The 24,138-nt window shown below is 36.0% G+C and overlaps 1 protein-coding gene and 1 pseudogene across 12 annotated transcripts in view; both read left to right on the top strand.

Annotated features, from left to right (window-relative positions):
• ANKS1B (ankyrin repeat and sterile alpha motif domain containing 1B) overlaps positions 1 to 24,138 on the top strand; it is a 1,113,728-nt gene that overhangs the window by 521,812 nt on the left and 567,778 nt on the right. The gene's annotated exons all lie outside the window — the stretch shown is intronic.
• Positions 2,122 to 3,401, top strand: LOC123945875 (annotated as a pseudogene).

Below are 24,138 nucleotides of genomic sequence, written 5' to 3' on the forward strand. Positions count from 1 at the left end.
TCAGGCTGAAGTTGATCTTCTAAATTACGTCTGGATACATTCGAGTCTCCTTAGGTAAGATATCTTAAACAAAACACTTAATTACCATTCCTCTTGGTCAGAAGTCCTGTGAACTAAAGAGACAGGTTATCTGCCACCCACATATCTATCATATAATGATCACACAAGCATAGATTAACCACAGTAGAAAATTCCATTTAAAAAAGATGGAGAAGTCATCAGTCCATAGAAATACTGAATTCCAGCCAGGTACATGTTGCCTGTTCTGTGAACAGGGCTCAGTTCTGCTCCCTGATATTTATTCTCCATGGCTCTTGGTTCTGCCGTCTGGGTTCTTATCCCCTCTGAGTCATTCTTTCTTTTTATAATAAGTGGCCTCTCTATGAAACTAAATAATCTTCTCAGTTTGATTCTTGCCTATACTAGTTCTAGGGTCCAAAGGCTTCCTTACATTTTGTACAGTCCTTGTTCCTTTTATTTTTAAAATGACAATGGGTATCTGAAAAGAAATACATTTTTACTTCTATGAGACTGTTGTCAATCTTTGGATACTCATAGAAACACAAAGGGAAAAAGTCAATGGCAATCTACTTTACCGACCACTTTAGTTTATTAGTTTACTAGTTAGAATAACTATGCAATACCAGCAGAGAAAAGAAAACTTCTCAAAAGTTGTATCATATTTTCAAGGTTTGTCTTTAAGGAATTTCAGGACAATTATTTTCGTGGTACATTAGAGAAGGTGAGTTTTCTGTCAAATAGGTACTTGTGACTGACATACATGAGAGCAGACTTTTTTTTTAAGATTTTATTTATTTATTTTTGAGAGAGAGAGAGTGAGAGAGAGTATGAGAGGGGAAAAGGTCAGAGGGAGAAGCAGGCTCCCCATGGAGCTGGGAGCCCAACGCAGGATTCAATCCCAGGACTCTGGGATCATGACCTGAGCCAAAGGTAGTTGTTTTTTTTAACCAACAGAGCCACCCAGGCATCCCGAGAGCAGACTTTTTTTTGATTGCTTTAAAAACTGTCTGTAAAAAGAAATGAAGCAGGTGTTTAAAAACTTACTCTTTTATGAAAATGTCATAATGCTCATACTCAAACCTTCTGTGGTTTTTAAAAATCAGTATTGAATCAACATGCTAATATTATTCCAAATAAAAAATTACATATTGGAAATACTTCTTAAAATTTTGAACCATCCTAATAAGCTTTATCATAGAGAAGTGACTTGCTTTGCCCAGGATTTTCTTGGTTTCGAACTGAAAATTCCATTTTCTGGGATGGTCACACCAGTCGCAGGTCACTTAAATACTTGTTGCCATAAATACACAAAATACAAAACAAAGCAAAAAATAAGACTATGAATATGACTCATAAAATTTCAAATTTAAGTTAAAGGGGGAAAAATGAGTTAATTATACTGGTTATAAGAACACAGTATTTGTAAAAAGTCTCTTTAAAAGAAAAAATTCAGTGCTGCTTAATAACATTTTTGATAGAACAATAATCAAAATTTACCTCAATAATAAAGATACCACTGTAAAAATTCTTCATAGCCATATATACTTAGAAGATGACCTTTAGGGAATAACTGGTCATTTGTATAAAAACGAAGAATTTCTACAATTAGGTTATTTTATTGCACTCCACCTGTTTTTACCATGGTGAATAAAGTCATATAAAGTCCCGGAAGAGGGGAAAATGTAAATAAATATGAAAATACATATATAGATAGGCACAGATTACACATATATTTAAATTTATATTGATGTTAAAACAGTGTTCTCAAACTTTAATGTGTATACAAGTCACTTGAATATCTCATTAAAAAGTATTCTGATTTAACTGGTCTGGGTTGGGTCTGAGACTGCATTTATAACAATCTTCTGGGTGATGCTGATACTGATGGTCCATAGTTCACATTTCAAGTGGCAAGATATTAGAGGCCAGAGATATTAATGACCTAATAATTTAACCCAGGAGAAATGGATAATTTCGTAGAAACATACGATCTTCCAGAATGAAGTCAGGAAGAAATAGGAAATTAGGACAGGCCTATTACTAGTAATGAAATTGAATTGGTAATCAAAAAACTATCAACAATCAAAAGTCCTGGACTAGATGGCTTCACAGGTAAAGGTAAACCAGACATTTAAAAAAGAGTTAATACCTAAGACCTGGGTAGCTTAGTTGGTTAAGCATCTAACTTTTAATTTCAGCTCAGGTCATGAGCACAGGGTCATGAGACTGGTCATATTCTCAGGGTCATGAGACTGGAGCCCCAACAACAGGCTGTATGCCAGTTAAGGAGCCTGCTTGGGATTCTCTCTCTCCCTCTCCTCCTGCCCCTCTTCCCTGCCACTCATCCTCTCTCTTCCAAGAAAGAAAGAGAGAGAGAGAGAGAGAGGGAGGGAAGAAGGAAGGAAGGAAGGAAAGAAAAAGAAAAGACTTAATACCAAATCAGCTCTCTGAGGGTCACTAGCACCAAGATCTCCCCCATGACAATGTCTTCATTAAGATTGAGTGTGTTTTTCCAAAGAACTGCCAGTGCCCCAAGTCTCCAGTAGAAAGAGGTATCTTTCTCTCCTCTTTGTAGATCTTCCTGCAAAAATGGTTTGCCAGTGGGAATTGGTCAGGAAGCAGTAAGTTGGAATTGCTCAGGTGTGGAGTAAGTGACTGTGGATGTCCACGTCATCTCTGTGACACTTTGCCTGGCAGGAGGCTATGTCGCTGCCATTGGAACAAAGTTCTGTCCTTTGACCTGGGAAGATCAGTAAACAGTTGTTCTGGCTACAGTATATAAAGACAAGAAAAACAATCAGTTCCACAATGGGAAGGTAGAACCCCCTGGGAGATATTTTGCTGGCACCATGGCTGAAGAAATGGCCTCAGTAGTTCTGGAATGGCACCAGGGGTCCCTGAACTCTCTTTTCTTGACCACCACATGGAAAAGAGCTTTGATCAGGTAGACATTTACAATGGTTTGGATTGATCCCTGGACTACAAAACCTATTGCATTGACAGCCTATCCTATTCTGTGGATGCCTTTGACTATGACCTGCAACAGGAAAGATCTCCAACTCCAGAAGTGTTTATAAGCTGGAGAAAGAAGAATAATTTCCAGATGGAATGTATATTGATGGTGAGGGGGAGCTCTCAGAGGAGGAAGAGTGACTTTTTTAGTTCCTAAGACAAGGAAAAGACTCCAGACTGTGATGTTGCCTGTTGATAAAACAACTTCATGCTGCTTCAAAGGGAAGGACTACCCTGAAATGTATGTGACCTGTGTTCAGGGTTGAATGGACCCAAAGGGTATTCTGCAGCAGCTTGAAGCTGATGGAATTTTCAAGATAACTGGCCTGGGGCTCAAAGGAATTTCTCTCTATTTCTACAGAGGATGAAACCTTCTTTCCTACTGGAAGACTTTTGAAGACATGTAGAAAATTATAGAACTGAAATTTCAGTCTAGTTACAAAAAATTTAAAGAAATTATATTATTAACAGGGTTAAATTTTTATTTATAGTTTTTGAAAGGTAAAGCATTTTACTAAGGGTGTGCAGGTAGTTTTGATAATACACTACGAGGCTTTCTGCAAAGGTAGTATAGAAATGTAAAGAATTGTTCAATCAGCCTCTTGATTCTTTGCAAATGCTAGAAAGGGAAGGGTGGGGGCCATATTTGTTTTGAATTCCACACTTATCATACCTAAAACTTCAAAAAACCTAATAAATAATGACCTAGTAGCGGAAAGAAAAATTTTAAAAATCTAAAAAATGCCTATTCTTCTGAAACTACTCTAAAAAATAGAAGAGGAAGAAAAACTTCTTTTTTTTTTTTTTTTTGAGGAAGGAAAACTTCTAAGTGCATTTTGTGAAGCCAGCATTATCCTGATACCAAAACCAGACAAACACTACAAAAAAAAAAAAAAAATATATATATATATATATATATATATATAGGCTGGTATCTCTGATGAACATTGATGCACAAATTCTCAACAAAATATTAGCAACCAAATTCAGCAATACCTTAATAAAATCATTTCACTAAGATGAAGTGGAATTTCTTCCAGGGATGCAAGGGTAGTTCAATATTTGCAAATCAATTAGTGTGATACATGACATTAAAAAGAAGAAGGATAAAAAACTATATGGTCATCCCAACAGGGGCAGAGAAAGCATCTGACAAAATACAACAACCATTCATAATAAAAACTTTCAACAAAGTGGGTTTAGAGGGAAGATACTTCAACATAACAAAGGTCGTATATAAAAACCCACAATTGACATTCTCCTCAATAGTGAAAAACTGAGAGCTTTTTCTCTAAGATCAGGAACAGACAAGGTTGTTCATCCTCAGTATTTTTATTCAATCTGACAAGAAAAAGTAATAAAAGGCTCCCAAATGGGTAAGGAAGAAGTAGAACTGAATATTAAAGGGGATCCATTCAGTAGACAGAGTCCCAAAATAACAAAGACCAGAAAGGAACAGAGACAATCTACAGGAACAATGACTTTACAGGTAATACAATGGCACTAACTTCGCATCTTTCAAAAATTATTCTGAATGTAAATTACTAAATGTGCCGATCAAAAGACAATAGAGTATAAGACAAGACCCATCAATATGCTGCTTACAAGAGACTCATTTAGACCCAAAGACACCTCCAGATTGAAAGTGAGGGGGTGGAGAACCATTTTTCATGCCAATGGACATCAAAAGAAAGTTGGAGTAGCCATCCTTATATCAGAAAAACAAGATTTTATTTATCTTATTTTATTTTTTAAAGATTTTATTTATTTATTTGACAGAGAGAGAGAGAGAGTACACACGAGCAGGGAGAGTGGCAAGCAGAGGGAGAAACAGACTCCCTGGTAACTATGGAGCCTGATGCTGGACTCAGTTCCAGGACCTTGGGATCATGACCTGAGCTGAAGAGAAATTTTTAACCCACGAAGTCACCCAGGTGCCTAAGAAAAACAAGATTAAAGACTTAAGACTAGATTAAAACTAGCTTAAAGGCCAAAGACTTAAGAAGAGATGAAGGAGGGCACTATATCAAAATAAAAGTGTCTATCCACAAGAAGATCTAACAACCTAAATATTTATGCCCCTAACTTGGGAACAGCCAATTATATAAACCAATTAATAAGAAAATTAAAGAAACTCATTGATAATAAAAAAAAATAGTAGGGGGCTTTAATACCCCATTCATAGCAGTGGACAGACCATCCAAATAGAAAATCAATAAGAAACAAGGGCTTTGAATGACACACTGGACCAAATGGACTTCACAGATATATTCAGAGCATTTCATCCTGAAGCAACAAAATGCACATGGAGCATTCTCCAGAATAGATCACATTACAAATCAGGACTCGACTGGAAAAAAAGATTCAGACTACTATTTCAGACCACAATGCTTTAAAACTTGAAGTCAACTACAAGAAAAAATTTGGAAGGATGACAAGTACATGAAAGGTTAAAGAGCATCCTAGTAAAGAGTGAATGGGTCAAGCAGGAAATTACAGAAGAATTTTTAAAAAGACGTGGAAACAAATGAAAAAACACAACAGCTCAGAACCTTTGGGATACAGCAAAGGTGGTCCCAAGAGAGAAGTATATAGCAATGCAGGGCTTTCTCAAGGAACAAAAAAGTCTCAGGGTACCTGGGTGGCTCAGTCAGCTTAAGTGTCTGCCCTCCGCTCAGGTCATAATTCCACGATCCTAGGATTGAGCCCCGTATTGGGCTCTCTGTCCAGTGGAGAGCATACTTCTCCCTCCCCCCTGTCCCTCCTGCTTCCTCTTTCTCTCTCTCACTCTCTCACAAATAAAGAAAATCTTAAAAAAGAAAAAATAGTGGCTTTAGCAGTTTTCATTCCCACCAACAATATAAGAGTTCCCCTCTCTCCACATCCTCACCAATATTTGTTCTTTCCTGTCTTGTTAATTTTAACTGGGGTAAGGTTGTATCTTATTATGGTTTTGATTTGTATATCCCTGATGGCGAGTGATGTTGAAATTTCTCTCATGTGTCTGTTAGTCTTTGTATGGGGAAAAAAAAAAAAAAAGAAAAAGGAAAGTCTCAAATACACAACCTAACATTACACCTAAAGGAGCTGGAAAAAGAACAGCAAATGAAGCCTAAACCCAGCGGGAGAAGAGAAATAATAATTAGAGCAAAAAAAAAAAAAAAAGAGCAGAAATCAATGAAATAGAAATAAATTTTAAAAAGAATAAATCAATGAAACTAGGAGCTGTTTCCTTGAAAGAATTAACAAGATTGGGAAATCCCTGGCCAGACTTATCAAAAACAAAAGAGAAAGGATCCAAATAAATAAAATCATGAATGGAAGAGGAGAGATTTCAACAAAAACCAAAAAACACAAACAATTGTAAGATGTACTAACAATCATATGCCAACAAATTAGGTAATCTGGAAGAAATGGATGAATTCCTAGAAACATATAAACTCCCAAAATTGAAAAAGGAAGGAATAGAAAACCTGAACAAACCTAGAACCAGCAAGGAAATTGAAGCAGTAATCAAAAATCTCCCACCAAACAAGAGTCCAGGGCTAGATGGCTTCCCAGGGGAATTCTACCAAACATTTAAAGAGGAATTAATGTCTGTTCTTCTGAAATTGTTTCAAAAAATAGAAATGAAAGGAAAACTTCCTGTTTCTATGAGGCCAGCATTAACTTGATCCCAAAATGAGACAAGGACCCCACCAAAAAGGAGAACTACAGCCCAATATCCCTGATGAACATGATTTCACCAAAAGCCTAGCCAATAGGATCCAACAGAATATTGGAAGGATTCTTTACCATGGCAAGTGGGATTTATTCCTGGGCTGCAAGTGTGGTTCAACATCTGTGAATTAATCAGTGTATATTAATAAAAGATAGGACAAGAACTATATGATCCTCTCAATAGATGTGGGGAAAGCATTTGACAAAATACAGCATCTTTCTTGGCAAAAACTCTCCTTAGTGTAGAGATAAAGGGAACAGACTTTAATATCATAAAAGCTGTGTATGAAAGGCCCACAGTGCATATCATTTTCAATGGGGAAAAACTGAAAGTTTTTCTCTTGAGGTCAGGAACATGACAGAAATGCCCAATCTCACCACTGTTGTTCAACATAGTGCTAGAAGTCCTAGTCTCAGAAATCAGACAACAAAAAGAAATAAAAGGCATCAGAATCAGCAAAAAAGAAGTCAAGTTTTCATTCTTTGCAGATGCCATGATACTGTATGTGGAAAACCCAAAAGACTCCACCCCAAAATTGCTAGAACTCATATAAGAATTCAGCAAAGTGGCAGGATATAAAATCAATGCACAGAAATCAGTTGCATTTCTATGCACTAACAATGAGATAGAAGAAAGAGAAATCAAGGAATTGATCACATTTACAACTGCACCAAAACCCTTAAGATATTTAGGAATAAATCTAGCCAAAGGAGTAAAGGATCTCTACTCTGAAAACTATAGAACAGTTATGAAAGATTATGGAAGACACAAAGAAATGGAAAAACGTTCCATGTTCATAGATTGGAAGAATAAATATTGTTAAATTGTCTATATTTCTCAAAGCAATCTATGCATTCAGTGCTATCCCTGTCAAAATACTATCAACATTTTTCAGAGCTAGAACAAACAATCCTAAAATTTGTATGGAAAAGACAGTGAGTAGTCAAAGGAATGTTGAAAAAAGAAAATCAAAGCTGGAGGCATCATTTCAAGTTATATTACAAAGCTATAATCATCAAGACAGTATGGTACTGGCACAAAAACAGACACATAGATCAATGGAACAGAATAGAGAACCCAGAAATGGACCCTCAACTCTATGGCCAACTAATCTTTGACAAAATGGGAAAGAATATCCAATGGAGAAAAGACAGGCTCTTCAACAAATAGTGTTGGGAACATTGGACAGCCACATGCAGAATAAACCTGGACCACCTTCTTACACCATACACAAACCTAAAATGGATGAAAGGCCTAAATGTGAGATAGAAATCCATCAAAGTCCTAAAGGAGACCATAGGTAGCAACCTGTGACCTAGGCCACAGTGACTTCTTGTTAGATAACATCTCCAAAGGCAAGAGAAACAAAAGCAAAAATGAATGGTTGGAACTTCATCAAGATAAAAAACGCTTGCACAGCAAAGGAAATAATCAACAAAACTAAAAAGCAGGCTATAGGAGCTGTGGGAGAAGATATTTGCAAATGTCTTATCAGATAAAGGGCTAGTACCCAAAATCTATAAAGAACTTACTAAACCAACACTAAAAAAGCAAATAATCCAGTTAAGAAATGTGCAGAAGACATGAACAGACATTTGTCCAAAGAAGACAGACAGGTGGCCAACAGACACATGAAAAAATGCTCAACATCATCCAACATCAGGGAAATACAAATCAAAACCACAATGAGATACCACCTGACACCACTCAGAATGGCTAAAATTAACACCTCAGAAACAATGGATGTTGGGGAGGACGCAGAGAAAGGGGAACCCTCTTATGTTGTTGGTAGGAATGCAAACTAATAGACCCACTCTGGAAAATAGTATGGAGGTTCCTCAAAAAGTTACAAATAGACCTACCCTATGACCCAGCAATTGTACTACTAGGTATTTATCCAAAGGATACAAATGTAGTGGTTCAAAGGGAAACCTGTACCTCGATGTTTATAGCAACAATGTCCATAATAATCAAAATATAGCAAGAGGCCAGTTGTCCAACAGATGAATGGATAAAGAAGATGTGGAGATATATAGATAGATATAGATATAGATATAGATGATATAGATATGTGTGTGCATATACACATATTCATATACACACACATATAAAACATATATATACACATACATATATATCACATATATAATGGAATATTACTCAGCCATCAAAAGGAATGAAATGTTGCCATTTGCAATGAAATTGATGGATCTAGAGGGTATGATGCTAAGTGCAATAAGTCAGTCAAAGAAAAATACTATATGATTTCATTCATGTGTGGAATTTAAGAAACAAAGCAGATGAGCATATGGGAAGGGAATGAAAAATAAAATAGGAGGAAAACAGAGAGGAAGACAAACAATAACAGACACTTAATGATGGGAAATAAACAGGGTTGCCGGAGGGGAAGTGCATGGAGGGATGGGGTAATTGGGTGATAGGCATTAATGAGGGCACTTGAAGGAATGAGAACTGGGTGTTGTAGACAAACTGATGAATCATTAAATTTTACCTCTGAAACTTGTAATACAGTATATGTTAATTAAATTTTAATTTTAAAAATGTCAAAAAAAATTTAAAAATTTAAAAAAGAAGTAAAACTGTTGCTATTTACAGATGACATGATATTATATATGGAAAATCCTAAAGACTCCACCAAGAAACTGTTAGAACTGATAATTGAATTAAATAAAGTTGCAGGATGTTAGATTAATGTACAGAAATCTATTATGTTTTTGTGCACTAATAAGAAAGTTGCAGAAATAGATATTAAGAAAGCAATCCCATTTATAATTATACCCAGAAGAATAAAATACCTAGGAATAAACTTAGTCAGTGAAATGAAAAAACCTGTACTCTGGAAACTATAAGACATTGAAGAAAGAAATTGAGGATGACACAAAGGTAAAGGTATTCCATGCTCATGGATAGAAGAATTAATATCATTAAAATGTCCATACTAACCAGAGAAATCTTTGGATTCAGTGCAATCCCTACCAAAATACCAACATTTTTCACAGAACTAGAATAAATAATCCTAAGTATGTATGGAATTACACAAGACCTTGATTAGCCAAAGGAATCTTGAGAAAGAAGAACAAAGCTGGAGGCATTGTAATATCAGATTTCAAGATATACTACAAAAAAATTTACATAACTCAACCTCAAAATGAATAATCTGATTAAAATGTACGTAGAACTTGAATAGACATTTTCCAAAGAAGATATATAGATGGCAGACACATGAAAAGGTGTTCCACATCACTAATCATTGAAATGCAAATAAAACTCACAATGAAATATCATCAGGTAGTATCAAAAAGATAAGAAAAAACAAGTGTTGGTGAGGACATAGAGAAAAGAGAATTCTCATGCACTGTTGGTGGGAATGTAAATTGGTACAGCCACTATGGAAAACATGGAATCTCCTCAAAAATTTAAAAAGAGAAATATATGACCCAGTAATTCCACTATTGGATATTTACCTAAGGAAAACAAAACATTAATTCAAAAAGATATCTTTACCCTTATGTTTATTGCAGCATTATTTCCAAGATGTCGTAGCAACTCCAATGTCCATCAATATATGAATGAATGAAGATGTGACACACACGCGTGTACACACACACACACACACACACACACACACACACACAGGAATATTACTCAGCCATAAAAAATGAGAGTTTAAAATTTGCTACAACATGGACGTATCTGGAGGATATAATGCTAAGTGAAAAAAGAGAACAACAAATACCATATGATTTCACTTGTGTGTGAAATATAAAAGCAAAACAAATGAACAAACAAACAAACAAACAAAATGTACTCTTAAATACAGAGAACAAACTAACAGTTCCCAGAGAAGAGGTGGGTGGAGAGGAGGGTAAAATAGATAATGGGGATTAAAGGGTATAAACTTCCAGTTATAAAATAAATTAGTCATGGGGATGAAAAGTACGTTATAGGGAATATTGTCAATAATATTGTAATAGCGCTGTATGGTGACAGATGGTGAATACCCTTATGGTGCTGAACACTGTCAAATCAGTGTTGAACACCTGAAACTAATAGAACACTGTATGTCTATATGTCAATTATACTTCAATTTTAAGAAAGAATGATATCATAAAGAACAATGACCAAGTGCTTTAACCGTTGGACACTTCAGCTAATTGAAAAGTTTAAATATCACTAAATTTCACATCTGAAATTAATGTAACATTGTGTGTCAACTATAATCAAATTTTTAGAAAGTTAAAGATATATGTGTAGATTATATATGTTAGGTGAGGGATGTCCTAGATTAGATGAACAGATAAACTTTTTCCAACAAGTCTATCAATGTGTCTGTGATTTAATCACCCAACCCAGAGCTGGAGAGGGATACAGGAGTGTGTTTTCTAGATTACTCTGCAATTAACTAGCTGTGTGACTTATATAAATCTTTTGCAACTCATTTTTATTTGTTGAATTAAGGGGGGGATGAGACTGTCATCAAGAATTGTTTGTTTTTCAGAGTCCATAGTCTCTCATGGTTCACCTCCCCTTCCAATTTCCCTCAACTCCCTTCTCCTCTCCCATCTCCCCATATCTTCCATGTTATTTGTTATGCTCCGCAAATAAGTGAAACCATATGATAATTGACTCTCTCTGCTTGACTTATTTCACTCAGCATAATCTCTTCCAGTCCCGTCCATGTTGTACAAAAGTTGAGTATTCATCCTTTCCGATGGGGGGGGTGGGAGGTTGGGGGAGTCAGGCGGTGGGTATTAAGGAGGGCACGTATTGCATGGAGCACTGGGTGTGGTGCAAAAACAATGAATACTGTTATGCTGAAAAGAAATTTAAAAAAAAACTTAAAAAAAAGAATCGTTTGTTGAATATCTTCTATTTATAAGGCATCCTTATGTAATTTAGTATTTTAGTGTAAAGCAATTTTAATAATGGTATAACTCATAGTAGGAGAGTAACACATTACTTGGACAATGCAATTTATTTTCACAGAGAATATTTCTAAGATTACTCACTATGATCTGAAGTCTCAGGTCATGATCTCAGGGTCCTGGGATTGAGTCCCATGTTGGGCTCCCCACTCAGCAAGGAGTCTGCTTTCCCCTCTCTTTTAGCCCTTCTTCACTCTCGCCCTGCTTGTGCTCTCTCAAATAAATAAATAAAATCTTAAAAAAAAAAGAAATTGGGTATACGTAAAACTTATAAAATAAGAGTAAGACTATAGCGAAATTTAATAATTGTCTTTCCAGATATTTGAAAAGGTATTTTTCACGCCATGATTCATGGTACTTCAGAATTCCATGCTGCATATAATAGGATTATATTTGATTTTAATACAGACCCTCACTGCGATATCCATGTCTGACTCCAGTATCACCCAGAAATTAGAGAATTAAGGCAGGAAAAAAGAGTGCATATAAAAGGCACACATCATGAAGGAATGCAGACATGTAAATATTCTTCTGAGATATGATCCATAACTTCAAAATAACCACTAAAATGAAAAAACTAAAGGAAAAATAGTGCACCTGAACCCCTGGCCATAGTACCAAAGTAGATGTAAAAAGTCAAGAAAACCTGAGACAGTGTACTTTTGCAGTAACATGAAGAGCCAGAAAGTGTTGTGTGTAAAACTAACGTGCGTAAATGCTGTATATGCATGTATGGAACTAGGGAAGGAAGTAGGGAAGAAAATTAATAGGTAGCAATTTTTCTATGTATGATAAAACCCTATTTAACAACCTTGTATAAGATTTGAAATGATGGGAAAACATATTGTAAAATACCATTTACAAAAGAAAGAAATTTCAAAAAGCAAAGATAATGAAACATTTTCTCTATATAAACATCTTATTCTTCCTTGAAATCACAAACAGCTGCAGTATATTCTGACTAATTACAACTGAATCATAAGGAACACAGCATGATAAGAACCGTTAGTAGTATCAGTCTGGTGCAAGTTGATTTTAAACCCTGAAGTTCTATGTAATTCAGGTTTTATTCATACTTGGGTCATCAGTTTTAAAGGAATAATACTGATGTTAATTTGGGTCATTTGCTAATGTGGCTAAATGTCTTTAGCACTGTGGAATATTTTAACAAATGGCAAAGCATTATTTGGTAAGATGCTACTTCATAAGAATTTATGGTTATTATATACTGGTTTGGTTTACCTTTGCATTATCAATGGAAATGGAAAAAAATTTTTCAGAGAAATGCTTATTTCCTTAATAATGAGGGCAATTTTCAAGTACTAATTTAGCAGCAAAGATCTGATCTTTACACATGAAAGTATAAAACTGAAGAATTTGGGGGATCCTTACAGATGAGAAAGCATACCAAGAGGGTAAGTGTACTTATCTAATAAATAGACTAGTAACTAATTTATTTGATCCATAATCCTTGCCTTTGCAAATATACTTCTTCTAATGAGTCTTATCTTTTTTTTTTAGATTTTATTTATTTGATAGACAGAAATTACAAGTAGTCAGAGAGGCAGGCAGAGAGAGAGGAGGAAGCAGGTTCCCTGCTGAGCAGAGAGCCTGATGTGGGGCTTAATCCCAGGATCCTGAGACCATGACCTGAGCCGAAGGCGGAGGCCTCAACCCACTGAACCACCCAGGCGCCCTGAGTCTTATCTTTTAAGTTGTGAATTTACAGGGATTTCTAAGGTTCAGGGACTAGAGAACATTTATTCTTGCTCTCCCCTCTTCATCAGGCTATCACCAAGACTCCAGAACTTCCTATGAGCCCAATCTTGTGATGAAATATCAAGACAACACACCGTACAATATGTTACCCTGAACACATATGGTGCCAGACAAAAACAACTAAGTTAAATCCTGGAAAACAATCCAACGTCCTATATAACTAAGAGGTAAAGTAGGACAGACAGACTCCAAATGCCATAAAGAGCCAGCTACTCTGAAAAAGAAGCCAGGGTAATTTCACAAAGAACAACTTCATTCACCTTCAGATTTTCCCTAGGATCCAAAACCAGAAACTAGACTGCAAAACGTGAAGGCAGTAGAGAAGTTTGAAGTTCAGTTCATGCTTTTTTGCTTAAAGAGAATCTTCCTTTTCACCTAAGCTTCAATAGTGTGCATTTAAGTGCTTTTAAGTCTCTCCTTCAATCTTAGAATTAATTATATTCCAATACTTATGTTATTTCAATACAGTTTTCCACCAATATTCTGATAGATTATGGTCATTTTAAAAAGGCACTAAAGTGTTATGAGATTGTGATATCTTACCTACAGTTCTAACAGGTAATTAAATTCTAGACATGAAATTTTCAACTAGTCAATTAAAGTAATAGTTCCTTTTCACCCTGAAACTCGTGTGTGATGTGGCCAGGTACTTATTAACAAACCATTGCCTTTTACCCAGAGGGGAAAGCCATGTGGGACTAGGAAAGTGAAGTGTTAATTATATAATTTTAAATGAATTCATTGCCAGTCTTTCAAAGAGATTCTCAGAACTTATCTGACTCTATCAGTGTTCCTACAATTTTATATAGTTCATTTATATCCTTTGTTTAAATCTCAACCTAAATCTCTCTTATGGGTTTCCCCAGTGAGAGTTCTGCTTTGGATTTCTCAGTGTTGTCCCTATTACTGTGTTCCATTAAACTTAACAATCATAGCTGAGGTAGACTCTCCCTTGCCAACATCCACTTACTGTTACCTGTTTTTGTAAGTAATTATCAGATGCTTTAGATCCATAGATACCTGTCTAATTGGATTCACTGTCAGCACTAACAGCTGAGACAGGTCCCCAATGCCTTTGTGTCTCTAGCTGAATCTAGTGCCATCCTAGCATCTCTGTACCATTAGCTACCTCAGACTAAGTAATGTTTTGTGCCTCTTTAAATAGTCTAAGGATAGAATAATCGTGTTCCACTAACCCCCTACACATTTGAGCCTTCTTTATGTTCAACCATATCGCATCCTATATTTTAGCAATGTTTTTAGCCTTATTTTTATTTAAAAAATTTTTAAACAGAAAAGCTAAAAAAAATAGTGTAATGAACATATGCACACCACCCAACAACCTATATTCAATGATTAACATTTGTCATATTTGTTTTATCTATCATCTATCTATATCTATCTTACTGGATTATTTGAGAATATATTTCAGAGATAATGTTACTCCTAAATATTTCAGCATATGTACAGAAGAGGGGAATTCTATATAATCATAATGCTATTTAACATATAACACATAAAGCCACTGATATATAATCAGTTTATCTAATCTACCAATCTATCTAATTTACCCAATTTCCCCCAAAATACCCTTGCAATTGCTTTTTCAAGCAGCTTTTTAAGCAATTTTCACGCCATGATTCAATCAAAATTCACATATTTCATTTGACATCACTTTAGTTTCTTTCAGTCTAAAATAATTCCCCATTATTTTTTAAATGATTTTGATATTTTCATGAGATTAGGCCAATTGTCTTATAAAAATGTCTTATATTCTACAGCTATCTGATTGTTTTCTTCTTGGATTTTTAACTTTTCCTTTACACTCTATATTTCTTATACTTGTAAGTTAGATCTAAAGTCTCGGTTATATTAGGTTAAGCATTTCTTTCAAGAATACTTTGTAGGTGATCCTGAGCAGTTATGTTGCAACACATCAGGAAGCATATAATGTCAGAGTTCCCTTCTCTTGGTTATGAAAAATTGATTGCTTTTGATCGGTGATCACCAGCTCTGTCCATTGCTGATATCTACTTTTGCCTTTGTAATTAGCAAGTAAATTGTGAGGGTGAATACACTGTTGAGAACAACACCATACATTTCCCAATGACAATTTCTCATTTATCATTCTTCGATAATCACTTATTGGAGCAATAATTTCATTGGGATTGCAAAATTGTGGTTCTCTTACAATATTATTTTTTCTACATTTATTGGCTGTTTGTCTTTCATAATAAAGTGGGCATGGTAGTTGTACACTGGGAACTATCATAATATTGTACATCAACTATACTCAAATAAAAAATTCCCTGTCTCTTTCCCTCTCTTGGGCCTCCCTGAGATACAATAATATTGAAAGTAAGCCAATTAATAACCCTAATGGCCGTTAAGTATTTAAGCAAAAGGAAGAATCCTACATCTCTCACTTTAAGTCAAAAGCTAAGTCAACATAGGTCAAAAACTAGGCCTCTTGCTTCAAATAGCCAAGTTGTGAATGCAAAGGAAAAGTTCTTAAAGAAAATTTTAAATGTTACACTAATGAACACATGAATGATAGGAAAGTAAAACAGCCTTATTGCTGATATGGAGAAAGTTTTAGTGTTCTGAATAGAAGGTCAAACCAGTCACAACATTCCCTCAAGCCAAAGCCTAACCCAGAGCAAGGCCTTAACTCTCTCCAACCATATGAAGGCTGAGAGAGGTGAGGAAGTTGCAGAAGAGAAGTTTGAAGCTAAGAGAGAGGTTGGTTTATGGAGTTTAGGGAAAGAATTTGTGTCTATAACATAAAAGTACAAGGTGAATAAAAGCGGGTGTTGATATAAAAGCAGCAATAAGTTATCCAGAAGATCTAGCTAAGATAATTAATGGCAGTAGCTACACTAAACAATAGATTTTCAACATAGATGAAACAGTCGTTAATTGGAAAAAGATAACATCTAGGACTTTTGTAGCTGGAGAGAAGTCAATGCCTGGCTTCAAAGCTTCAAAGGACAGGCTGACTCTCTTGTTAGGGATTAATGCAACTGGTGACTTTAAGTAGAATCCAGTAGTCATCTACTATTAGAAAACTCCTAGGATCTTAAGAATTTATGCTAAATCTATTCTCCCTGTGCTCAATCAGTAGAATAACAAGGCCAGGATGACAGCATATCTGTTTACAATATGGCTTGCTGAATATTTTATTATTATAATAGTCACTACTGAGACCTACCGCTCAGAAGTAAAAACAATTCTTCCCAAATTATTACTGCTCATACTGCTCATTGACAATGCACTTGGTTACCCAAGGGTTCTGACAGAGATGGGCAAGATTAATATTGTTTTCATGCCTGTTAACACAACATCCATTCTGCAGCCCATGGATCAAGAAACAATCTTGACTTTCAGGTCTTATTATTTAAGAAATACATTTTGCAAAGCTGTGACTGCCATAAATAGAATTCCTCTGACAGATCTGCAGGGTAAATTAAAAAACCTCCTGCAAAGGATTCACCATCTAGATATCTTTAAGAACATGCATGATTCATGGGAAGAGGTGAAAAAAATCAACATTAACAGAAGTTTGAAAGAAGTTAATTCCAACCTTTATGGATAACTTTGAGGGGTTCAAGACTTTAGTGAGGAAGTGACTATAGATGTGGTGGAAATAGAAAGAACTAGAATTAGAAGTGGCACCTGAAGATGTAACTGAATTGTTGCAATCTCATGGTAAAATTTTGAAGGACGAGGAGTTGCTTCTTATGGATGAGCAAAGAAAGTGGTTTCTTGAGATAACATCTATTCTTGGTGATGATGTAAAGTTTGTTGAAACGACGACAAAAGATTTTAGCATGTTACATAAACTTAGTAGATAAAGCAGGCTTTGAGAGGATTGACTCCAATTTTGAAAGTTCTGCTGTGGGTAAAGAAGCTTTTAAATAGCATTGAATGCTACAGAGAAATTGTTCCTGAAAGGAAGAGTTAATCAATATGGCGAACTTCAGTGTTGCCTTATTTTAAGAAATTGCTACAGCCTGGTCAGTCAGCAGCCATCATCTACAGCAACCACTCTGGTCAGTCAGCAGTCATCAACATCAAGGCAAATCCCCACCAGCAAAAAGATTATGATCCATGGAAAGCCCAGATGATGGTTCAAATATTTTAGCCACAGAGTTTATTTGTTTCTTTGTTTTGGGGGGGGGGTTAAAGAGAGAGGGAAAGAGAGAGAGAAAATGTTAAGCAGGCTCCATGCCCAGCCTGGAGCTTGTTGCAGGGCTCCATCTCATGACTCTGAGACCATGACTTGAGCTGAAATCAAGAACCAGGCCCTTAACAGTCTAAGTCACCAAGGTGCCCCAGCAACTGAGTATTTTTTAAACAAATTGTGTACATAACTTTTTAGACATAATGCTATTGCACACTTACTAGACCACATTATAGTACCAACACAAGTTTTATACACACTGAGAAACCAAAAAATCATTTGAATTGCTTTCTTGCAGTATTTGTTTCCTTGCAATGGTCTGGGATGAAATCCACAGTACCTCCCAGGTATGTCTGTACTGTGTCAAAGGTTATTTGAAACAATTTTTCTCTCTGAATTATAACACTAATTTAAAATAGAGCTATATGTATTTGTTTTGGTTTCTCTACAACTTCAGGGCTTAACTTTTCCAGTTTTTAAAATCTTTTAATATATTTGATATTTATGCAGTTCAAAATTTGAAAAATTATGTAAAAAGATATACTTAATAAATTCTTGCGTCCTTTCATCTACTCCTACTTCATTCTTCCCATTCATCTGCTAGAGGTTACCATTTTTATAAAAGTTATATTTTTGTAATGCAACACACTCACTGTTCTGCACCCTGTTTTTTCCACTGAACCTTATTACATATCAGTACATAGAGATAGTCTTCATTTCCTTTAAGGTCTGCAGAATACTTCACTGGGTATATGTGTCATAGTTTATGCCCCCACCCTGTGGATGAACATCTGAATTATTTTTAACCTTCTGATGTTACAAGAAAGCATCAATAAATAACCTTGTGCATATGTGTTTTGTATTTGTGGAGCTATATCTCTTTGGAGATTTTTGGAAGTAAGGTTCTTAGGTCAAAGGAAAATGTAGAGATAATTTTGTTAGATATTGTTAACCTCTGCTTCAGAGGGGTTTTGCTGTTTTGCACTTCCATCAGTAACGTATGCCTCACTAAGTTATTAGCAGTGTTTGGATAAGTGTCAATCTGATAAGTAAGAAATATTTCAGTGTAGTTTTAATTTGTACTTTTCTTATTATGAGTGAGATTATGTATACTTTCAGGAGATCAAGAACTTTTTGTCTCTTTTTATCAATTGTCTATGTCTTTTGTCCAATTTTCTATTAGAGTTTTGAACATTTCCTTCACTATTTTAAGATCTTTTTACATATTAGAACAGAGTACTGATTCTCAACTGGAAATTATTTGCTTCCTTCTCTGCTCCCCTCCCCAGAATATTTGGCAATGTCTGGAAGCATGTTTGGTTGTTACACCTGGGGAGTGAGTACTATTGGCCTCTAGAAGGTAGAGTCCAAAGATGCTGCTGAACATTCTGTAACGCACAGGACACCCACACAACAAAGAATTATCTTGCCCCAAATGTCAAAAGTGCTAAAACTGACAAACACTGGGTTGGATCTTTGTGAATTGCAAATATTTCCTCTTGATTTGTCCTCTGATTTTGCTTTTAATACCATGTTTTGTCTTTTGTAGTATATTTTCTCATACTTTTCTTTTTCTGCTTCGTATTTTAAGTCAATAGTTAGAAAGAATTTCCCAACTCCCAGGTAATAATAGAATTCACTGTTTTCGTTTTGAACTTGTGTGATTTTATTTTTAATATTTATGTAAAATTAATCTTGAGATAATATGTGAAGTTGGATTCAATTGTTTTTGCTTTTTTTTTAAATGGCTAGCTAGCTGTACTAATATCATCTGTTCTAAAGATCATCCTTTTCAACAGTGATTTGAGATGACAACTTTATCACATACCCAATTTCCATATATTCTTGAGTCTATTTCTGGACTTTTCATTTGTTTTGTTGTCCTTCTGTCTATTCTCGGAGCAATACCACACTGTTTTAATTAGAGAGGCTTTGCAACAGTGGGAATAGGCAGCAGAGGATTTTATAGATGATGGAAGAGTAGAAAAGCCAAACAGAGGGCATTGAGATGACCTAGAGACTAGCACAAGCAGGAAGCCATTAGCATCCCTAGGGTGAGACACAAAAGGAGGCGGTGCTGTTATCAGAGGCTAGGGATCAACAAAACCAAAGATGTAATGATGGAAACTTGGAAAAGAAACAGTCCTAATGGAGATATTTCCCAAGGCAGAAACAGAAGGAGAGAAATACTCCTGGATTCTCCCTTCCTAACCTTTCCAGTCTCTCATAAAAGCTTCCCATTTGCTTTTCAAAGCCACCCAGAAACCAGCTGAACTGGAGTTCTGGGAAAGACAACCCACAGGGATCTGCCTCATGTAATACAGAACAGAAGAGCAAAGGCAGGTAAATCCAGGCCCAGCAATACTGGCTTTCTTAGTTCAGAGGCTACTTCTGCGGATACGTGATTTTTTTTTTTTTTAATGGTCTGTTTTGTTTTTCTTTTGTTGATTTTTCTGATTGTCTTTTGTTAATTTTTTTGGCCATTTTTGTTTCATATGCCCCTTAATTTAAGTTTTTCTTTGTCCCCCTTTATAACCAAATCTTCAAGGAACACCTGAACTATTTAGAGTGCCTCCTTCTGTATCAGAAGTACCTGATAGAGATGACTTCTAATCTTGTCTGCTGCCTAATTTCCTTTCTTCTAATGCCCCTGTATTCAGCACTCTGATCTACCAGATCTTAGGATTGTTCTGAAGGATCCCACCAAAAAAGAGAACTACAGACCAATATCCTTGATGAACACAGATGCAAAAATTCTCGCCAAAATACTAGCCAATAGGATTCAACAGTACATTAAAAGGATTATTCACCACGATCAAGTGGGATTTATTCCAGGGCTGCAGGGTTGGTTCAACATCCGCAAATCAATCAATGTGATAGAACACATTAATAAAAGAAAGAACAAGAACCATATGATACTCTCAATAGATGCTGAAAAAGCATTTGACAAAGTACAGCATCCCTTCCTGATCAAAACTCTTCAAAGTGTGGGGATAGAGGGCACATACCTCAATATTATCAAAGCCATCTATGAAAAACCCACTGCAAATATCATTCTCAATGGAGAAAAACTGAAAGCTTTTCCGTTAAGGTCAGGAACACGGCAGGGATGTCCATTATCACCACTGCTATTCAACATAGTACTAGAAGTCCTAGCCTCAGCAATCAGACAACAAAAAGAAATTAAAGGCATCCAAATCGGTAAAGAAGAAGTCAAACTATCACTCTTCGCAGATGATATGATACTATATGTGGAAAACCCAAAAGACTCCACTCCAAAACTGCTAGAACTTGTCCAGGAATTCAGTAAAGTGTCAGGATATAAAATCAATGCACAGAAATCAGTTGCATTTCTGTACACCAACAACAAGACTGAAGAAAGAGAAATTAAGGAGTCAATCCCATTTACAATTGTACCCAAAACTATAAGATACCTAGGAATAAACCTAACCAAAGAGACTAAGAATCTATACACAGAAAATTATAAAGTACTCATGAAAGAAATTGAGGAAGACACAAAAAAATGGAAAAATGTTCCATGCTCCTGGATTGGAAGAATAAATATTGTGAAAATGTCTATGAATATTTCACTTAGAATCGGACATACCAAAATTAAACTCAGGGAGGTGTGACTCTTGTCTCAGGCCCTTTGACTTCAGGGTTCCCAAGCTTTGGAGTGCCTTCTTGAAAAATTATCTAAGGCAGTCCTCAGTGCCTTGGACTGACCAGGACTGACAGTGCCATCTGGCCATGGCTCCCTGAACCCAGACCAGGATCTGTATAAACCCTAGTCCCCATTGCTTGCCTTTGAGGCACTCTATAACTCTTAACTCCATACATGGAATCATCAGATGCCCCCAAAGAGCTCTGGGACTGACACATTTCTGTAACCAGTCCCAGTGCTAGGAGGGTGACCTGGTGAGTAGACCATTGCTGCTGGCCACTACAGTATTTCTTTTGTGAGGTCCCATGAAACTGATCCACCAAAATAGTGCAGACGTGCTGATTTGGATAACTGTCACTCACATCAGACATGACACATTTTAGGCTCTGGCTAACAACCATCTGTCACTCGCCCTTGGGCATGAACTGTGGGTATGTGCATCAGCTATCACTGGTCTGTATTTGACCATTGTACTGCCTCCAGTCTAACCAGTCTAACCCCAAGTAGCACTTGGGGTTAGAAGAGACAGGAGGCATCCTTGATCCTAGGTATTCCCAACCACTCCCACCCAGGATACTTATCCCAACTCCACAGGCTCTGTGCTACGTGTCAGGTAGTCCTCTGGGGTTGTCCATGCTGCTCTTCCCCAAGACATTTCCAATTTCTGTGGGCCCTTCTGACCAGTGTTCTTCCATTGATGCAGTAATGTGCTCTTCAGGGGCAAGCCTAGCCATGCTGAGTGAAGGATGGACATTCTTTTTGCACAAATAGAACTTCTCTTCTCACACTCTCCATAGGCCTCTTGCCTATCTTCCTCACTGGAGGCAGTTTGTGGAAGGTGAGAGTATAGACAATAATGAAAGCAATATCATTTTGAGGAATTCAATGATGTTAACCTAAACAGTTCAAGAGAAGCATAGTTGGAAGATACAATGAGTTTATGCTATGAAATTGTGGTCAGTAAATTTAATATGATCAGAAAACAAACTATCATTCTCATTTTCTGAAATAGTCTGGGAATAGCCTTATTCACTGTCATCATCAATGAAGCACAGTAACAACTTTGAGAGAATGACTGAAGTCAGAATTCACAGGTAGCATGATAAATGATGCAGTTGTAATGGGTAATTGTGTAATCCACATCAAGTAAATGGTATTAGAATGGCACAGGCAAAAGGATATATGTTGTTTAAATATACACAGCTCTAAAGAACCATAATAGTAATAAGCATGTTGTTACCTTTTTCTCATGGTGTGAGATACGAAATTGGCTAGGAATGGCACATATAGCAATAAAAAAACATGAAGAAATGGTTACTGGATCTGAACAGGAAGAGGTAGTGATCAGACCCTTCATGTGCCCTGACTGTACAATAAACAAGGATGTAAGTACCTCTTCTCTATCCATTATTCTAAATCTTCATTGATACATCACTGTACTTAACATGGATCCATACATTTTTTAATACATTTACGTTAAACCCTTTATATAGGCAAGAGTCCCTCCAAGTCCAAAATACTTGCTTGGAATCTTGCATACCAATGGTATTTAAGGACATACCTTTATGGTATGGACAATCCTGATTGGACCTTCTCTGGGGGGAAATGCCTGTTGGTCCCTTGTGTTTTACTACTATGGGAAATCTTTCCTACTTCCCTTTTGTATGTGCAAATTCCCACCAAGGTGAGGGCTTTGGATCTAACATGGTTGGTTTCAGCTGGTTATTTCTCCCACTTATACGTAAGTTGACTCTGTGTCCAAATTATGCTCTTGCATGAATTATGGTGATTTTATTTACTCTCCTTGGTTTGATCTAAAAGATTTGTTGAGTAACAGTGGAATGATTCAGTTACACAGCTTATTATCTTTTGAGAAAAACTCAAGAGTAAATTCAGATTGTGTGAGGACTGGAGCTTTTTTAATTTTGGAGATCCTCTTTAAGAAGAAAAATATATAAGGAACTTGGTACAGGGCTCTGGCAGGTTTTGGTATAAATCAGAGGTTCTGAATCTTAAGTATCATGAGCTTCACAGTAAATCTGCCTTTCTGGAATGACAATTTTTTTTTAATTCTCAATCAGCACAAAATGTTGTCTATCTCTTTGAAGTTTCATCTTGTTAAATTTCTACCTTTTGAAATCCTGTATCTGTTTAGCACTATATTATTTATTTCTCTTGGTTTCATGTCATTTGTAAACTACTGTTCCATCTATGATTTCATCTAAGTCACTATAAAATAATAAGTCAGTTGAAGGTTTTACTAAATAAATTTAAAAAAAATATTTGTTCCTAAGGGTAATCATTTCTTCCCCTTTTTTCCTACCCAGGTTTTATTGTCTCCTTTTTTTTTTTTTTGAAAATCATGTGCTAATAAAAACATTTTTTTTTACTTATTTATTTCTATTTATTTATTTTCTTACTGTGTTATGTTAGTCACCCTACAGTACATCATTAGTTGTTGATGTAGTGTTCCATGATTCATTGTTCTCATATAACACCCAGTGCTCATGCAATTTGTGCCCTCCTTAATACCCATCACCAGTCTCTCCCATCCCCCCACCCCTCTCCCTTCTAAAACACTCAGTTTGTTTTCTGCAGTCCATAGTCTCTCATGGTTCTTCTCCCACTCTGATTTCTTCCCCCTCACGTTTCCCTTCTCTTAATGTCTTTCATGCTATTCCTTATGTTCCACAAATAAGTGAAACCATATGATAACTTACTTTTTCTTTTTGACTTACTTCTTTTTTTTTTTAGATTTTATTTATTTATTTGACACACAGAGAGAGAGAGAGATCACAAGTAGGCAGAGAGG

The sequence above is a fragment of the Meles meles genome, chromosome 7, assembly GCF_922984935.1.
Source record: "Meles meles chromosome 7, mMelMel3.1 paternal haplotype, whole genome shotgun sequence".
NCBI lineage: Eukaryota > Metazoa > Chordata > Mammalia > Carnivora > Mustelidae > Meles > Meles meles.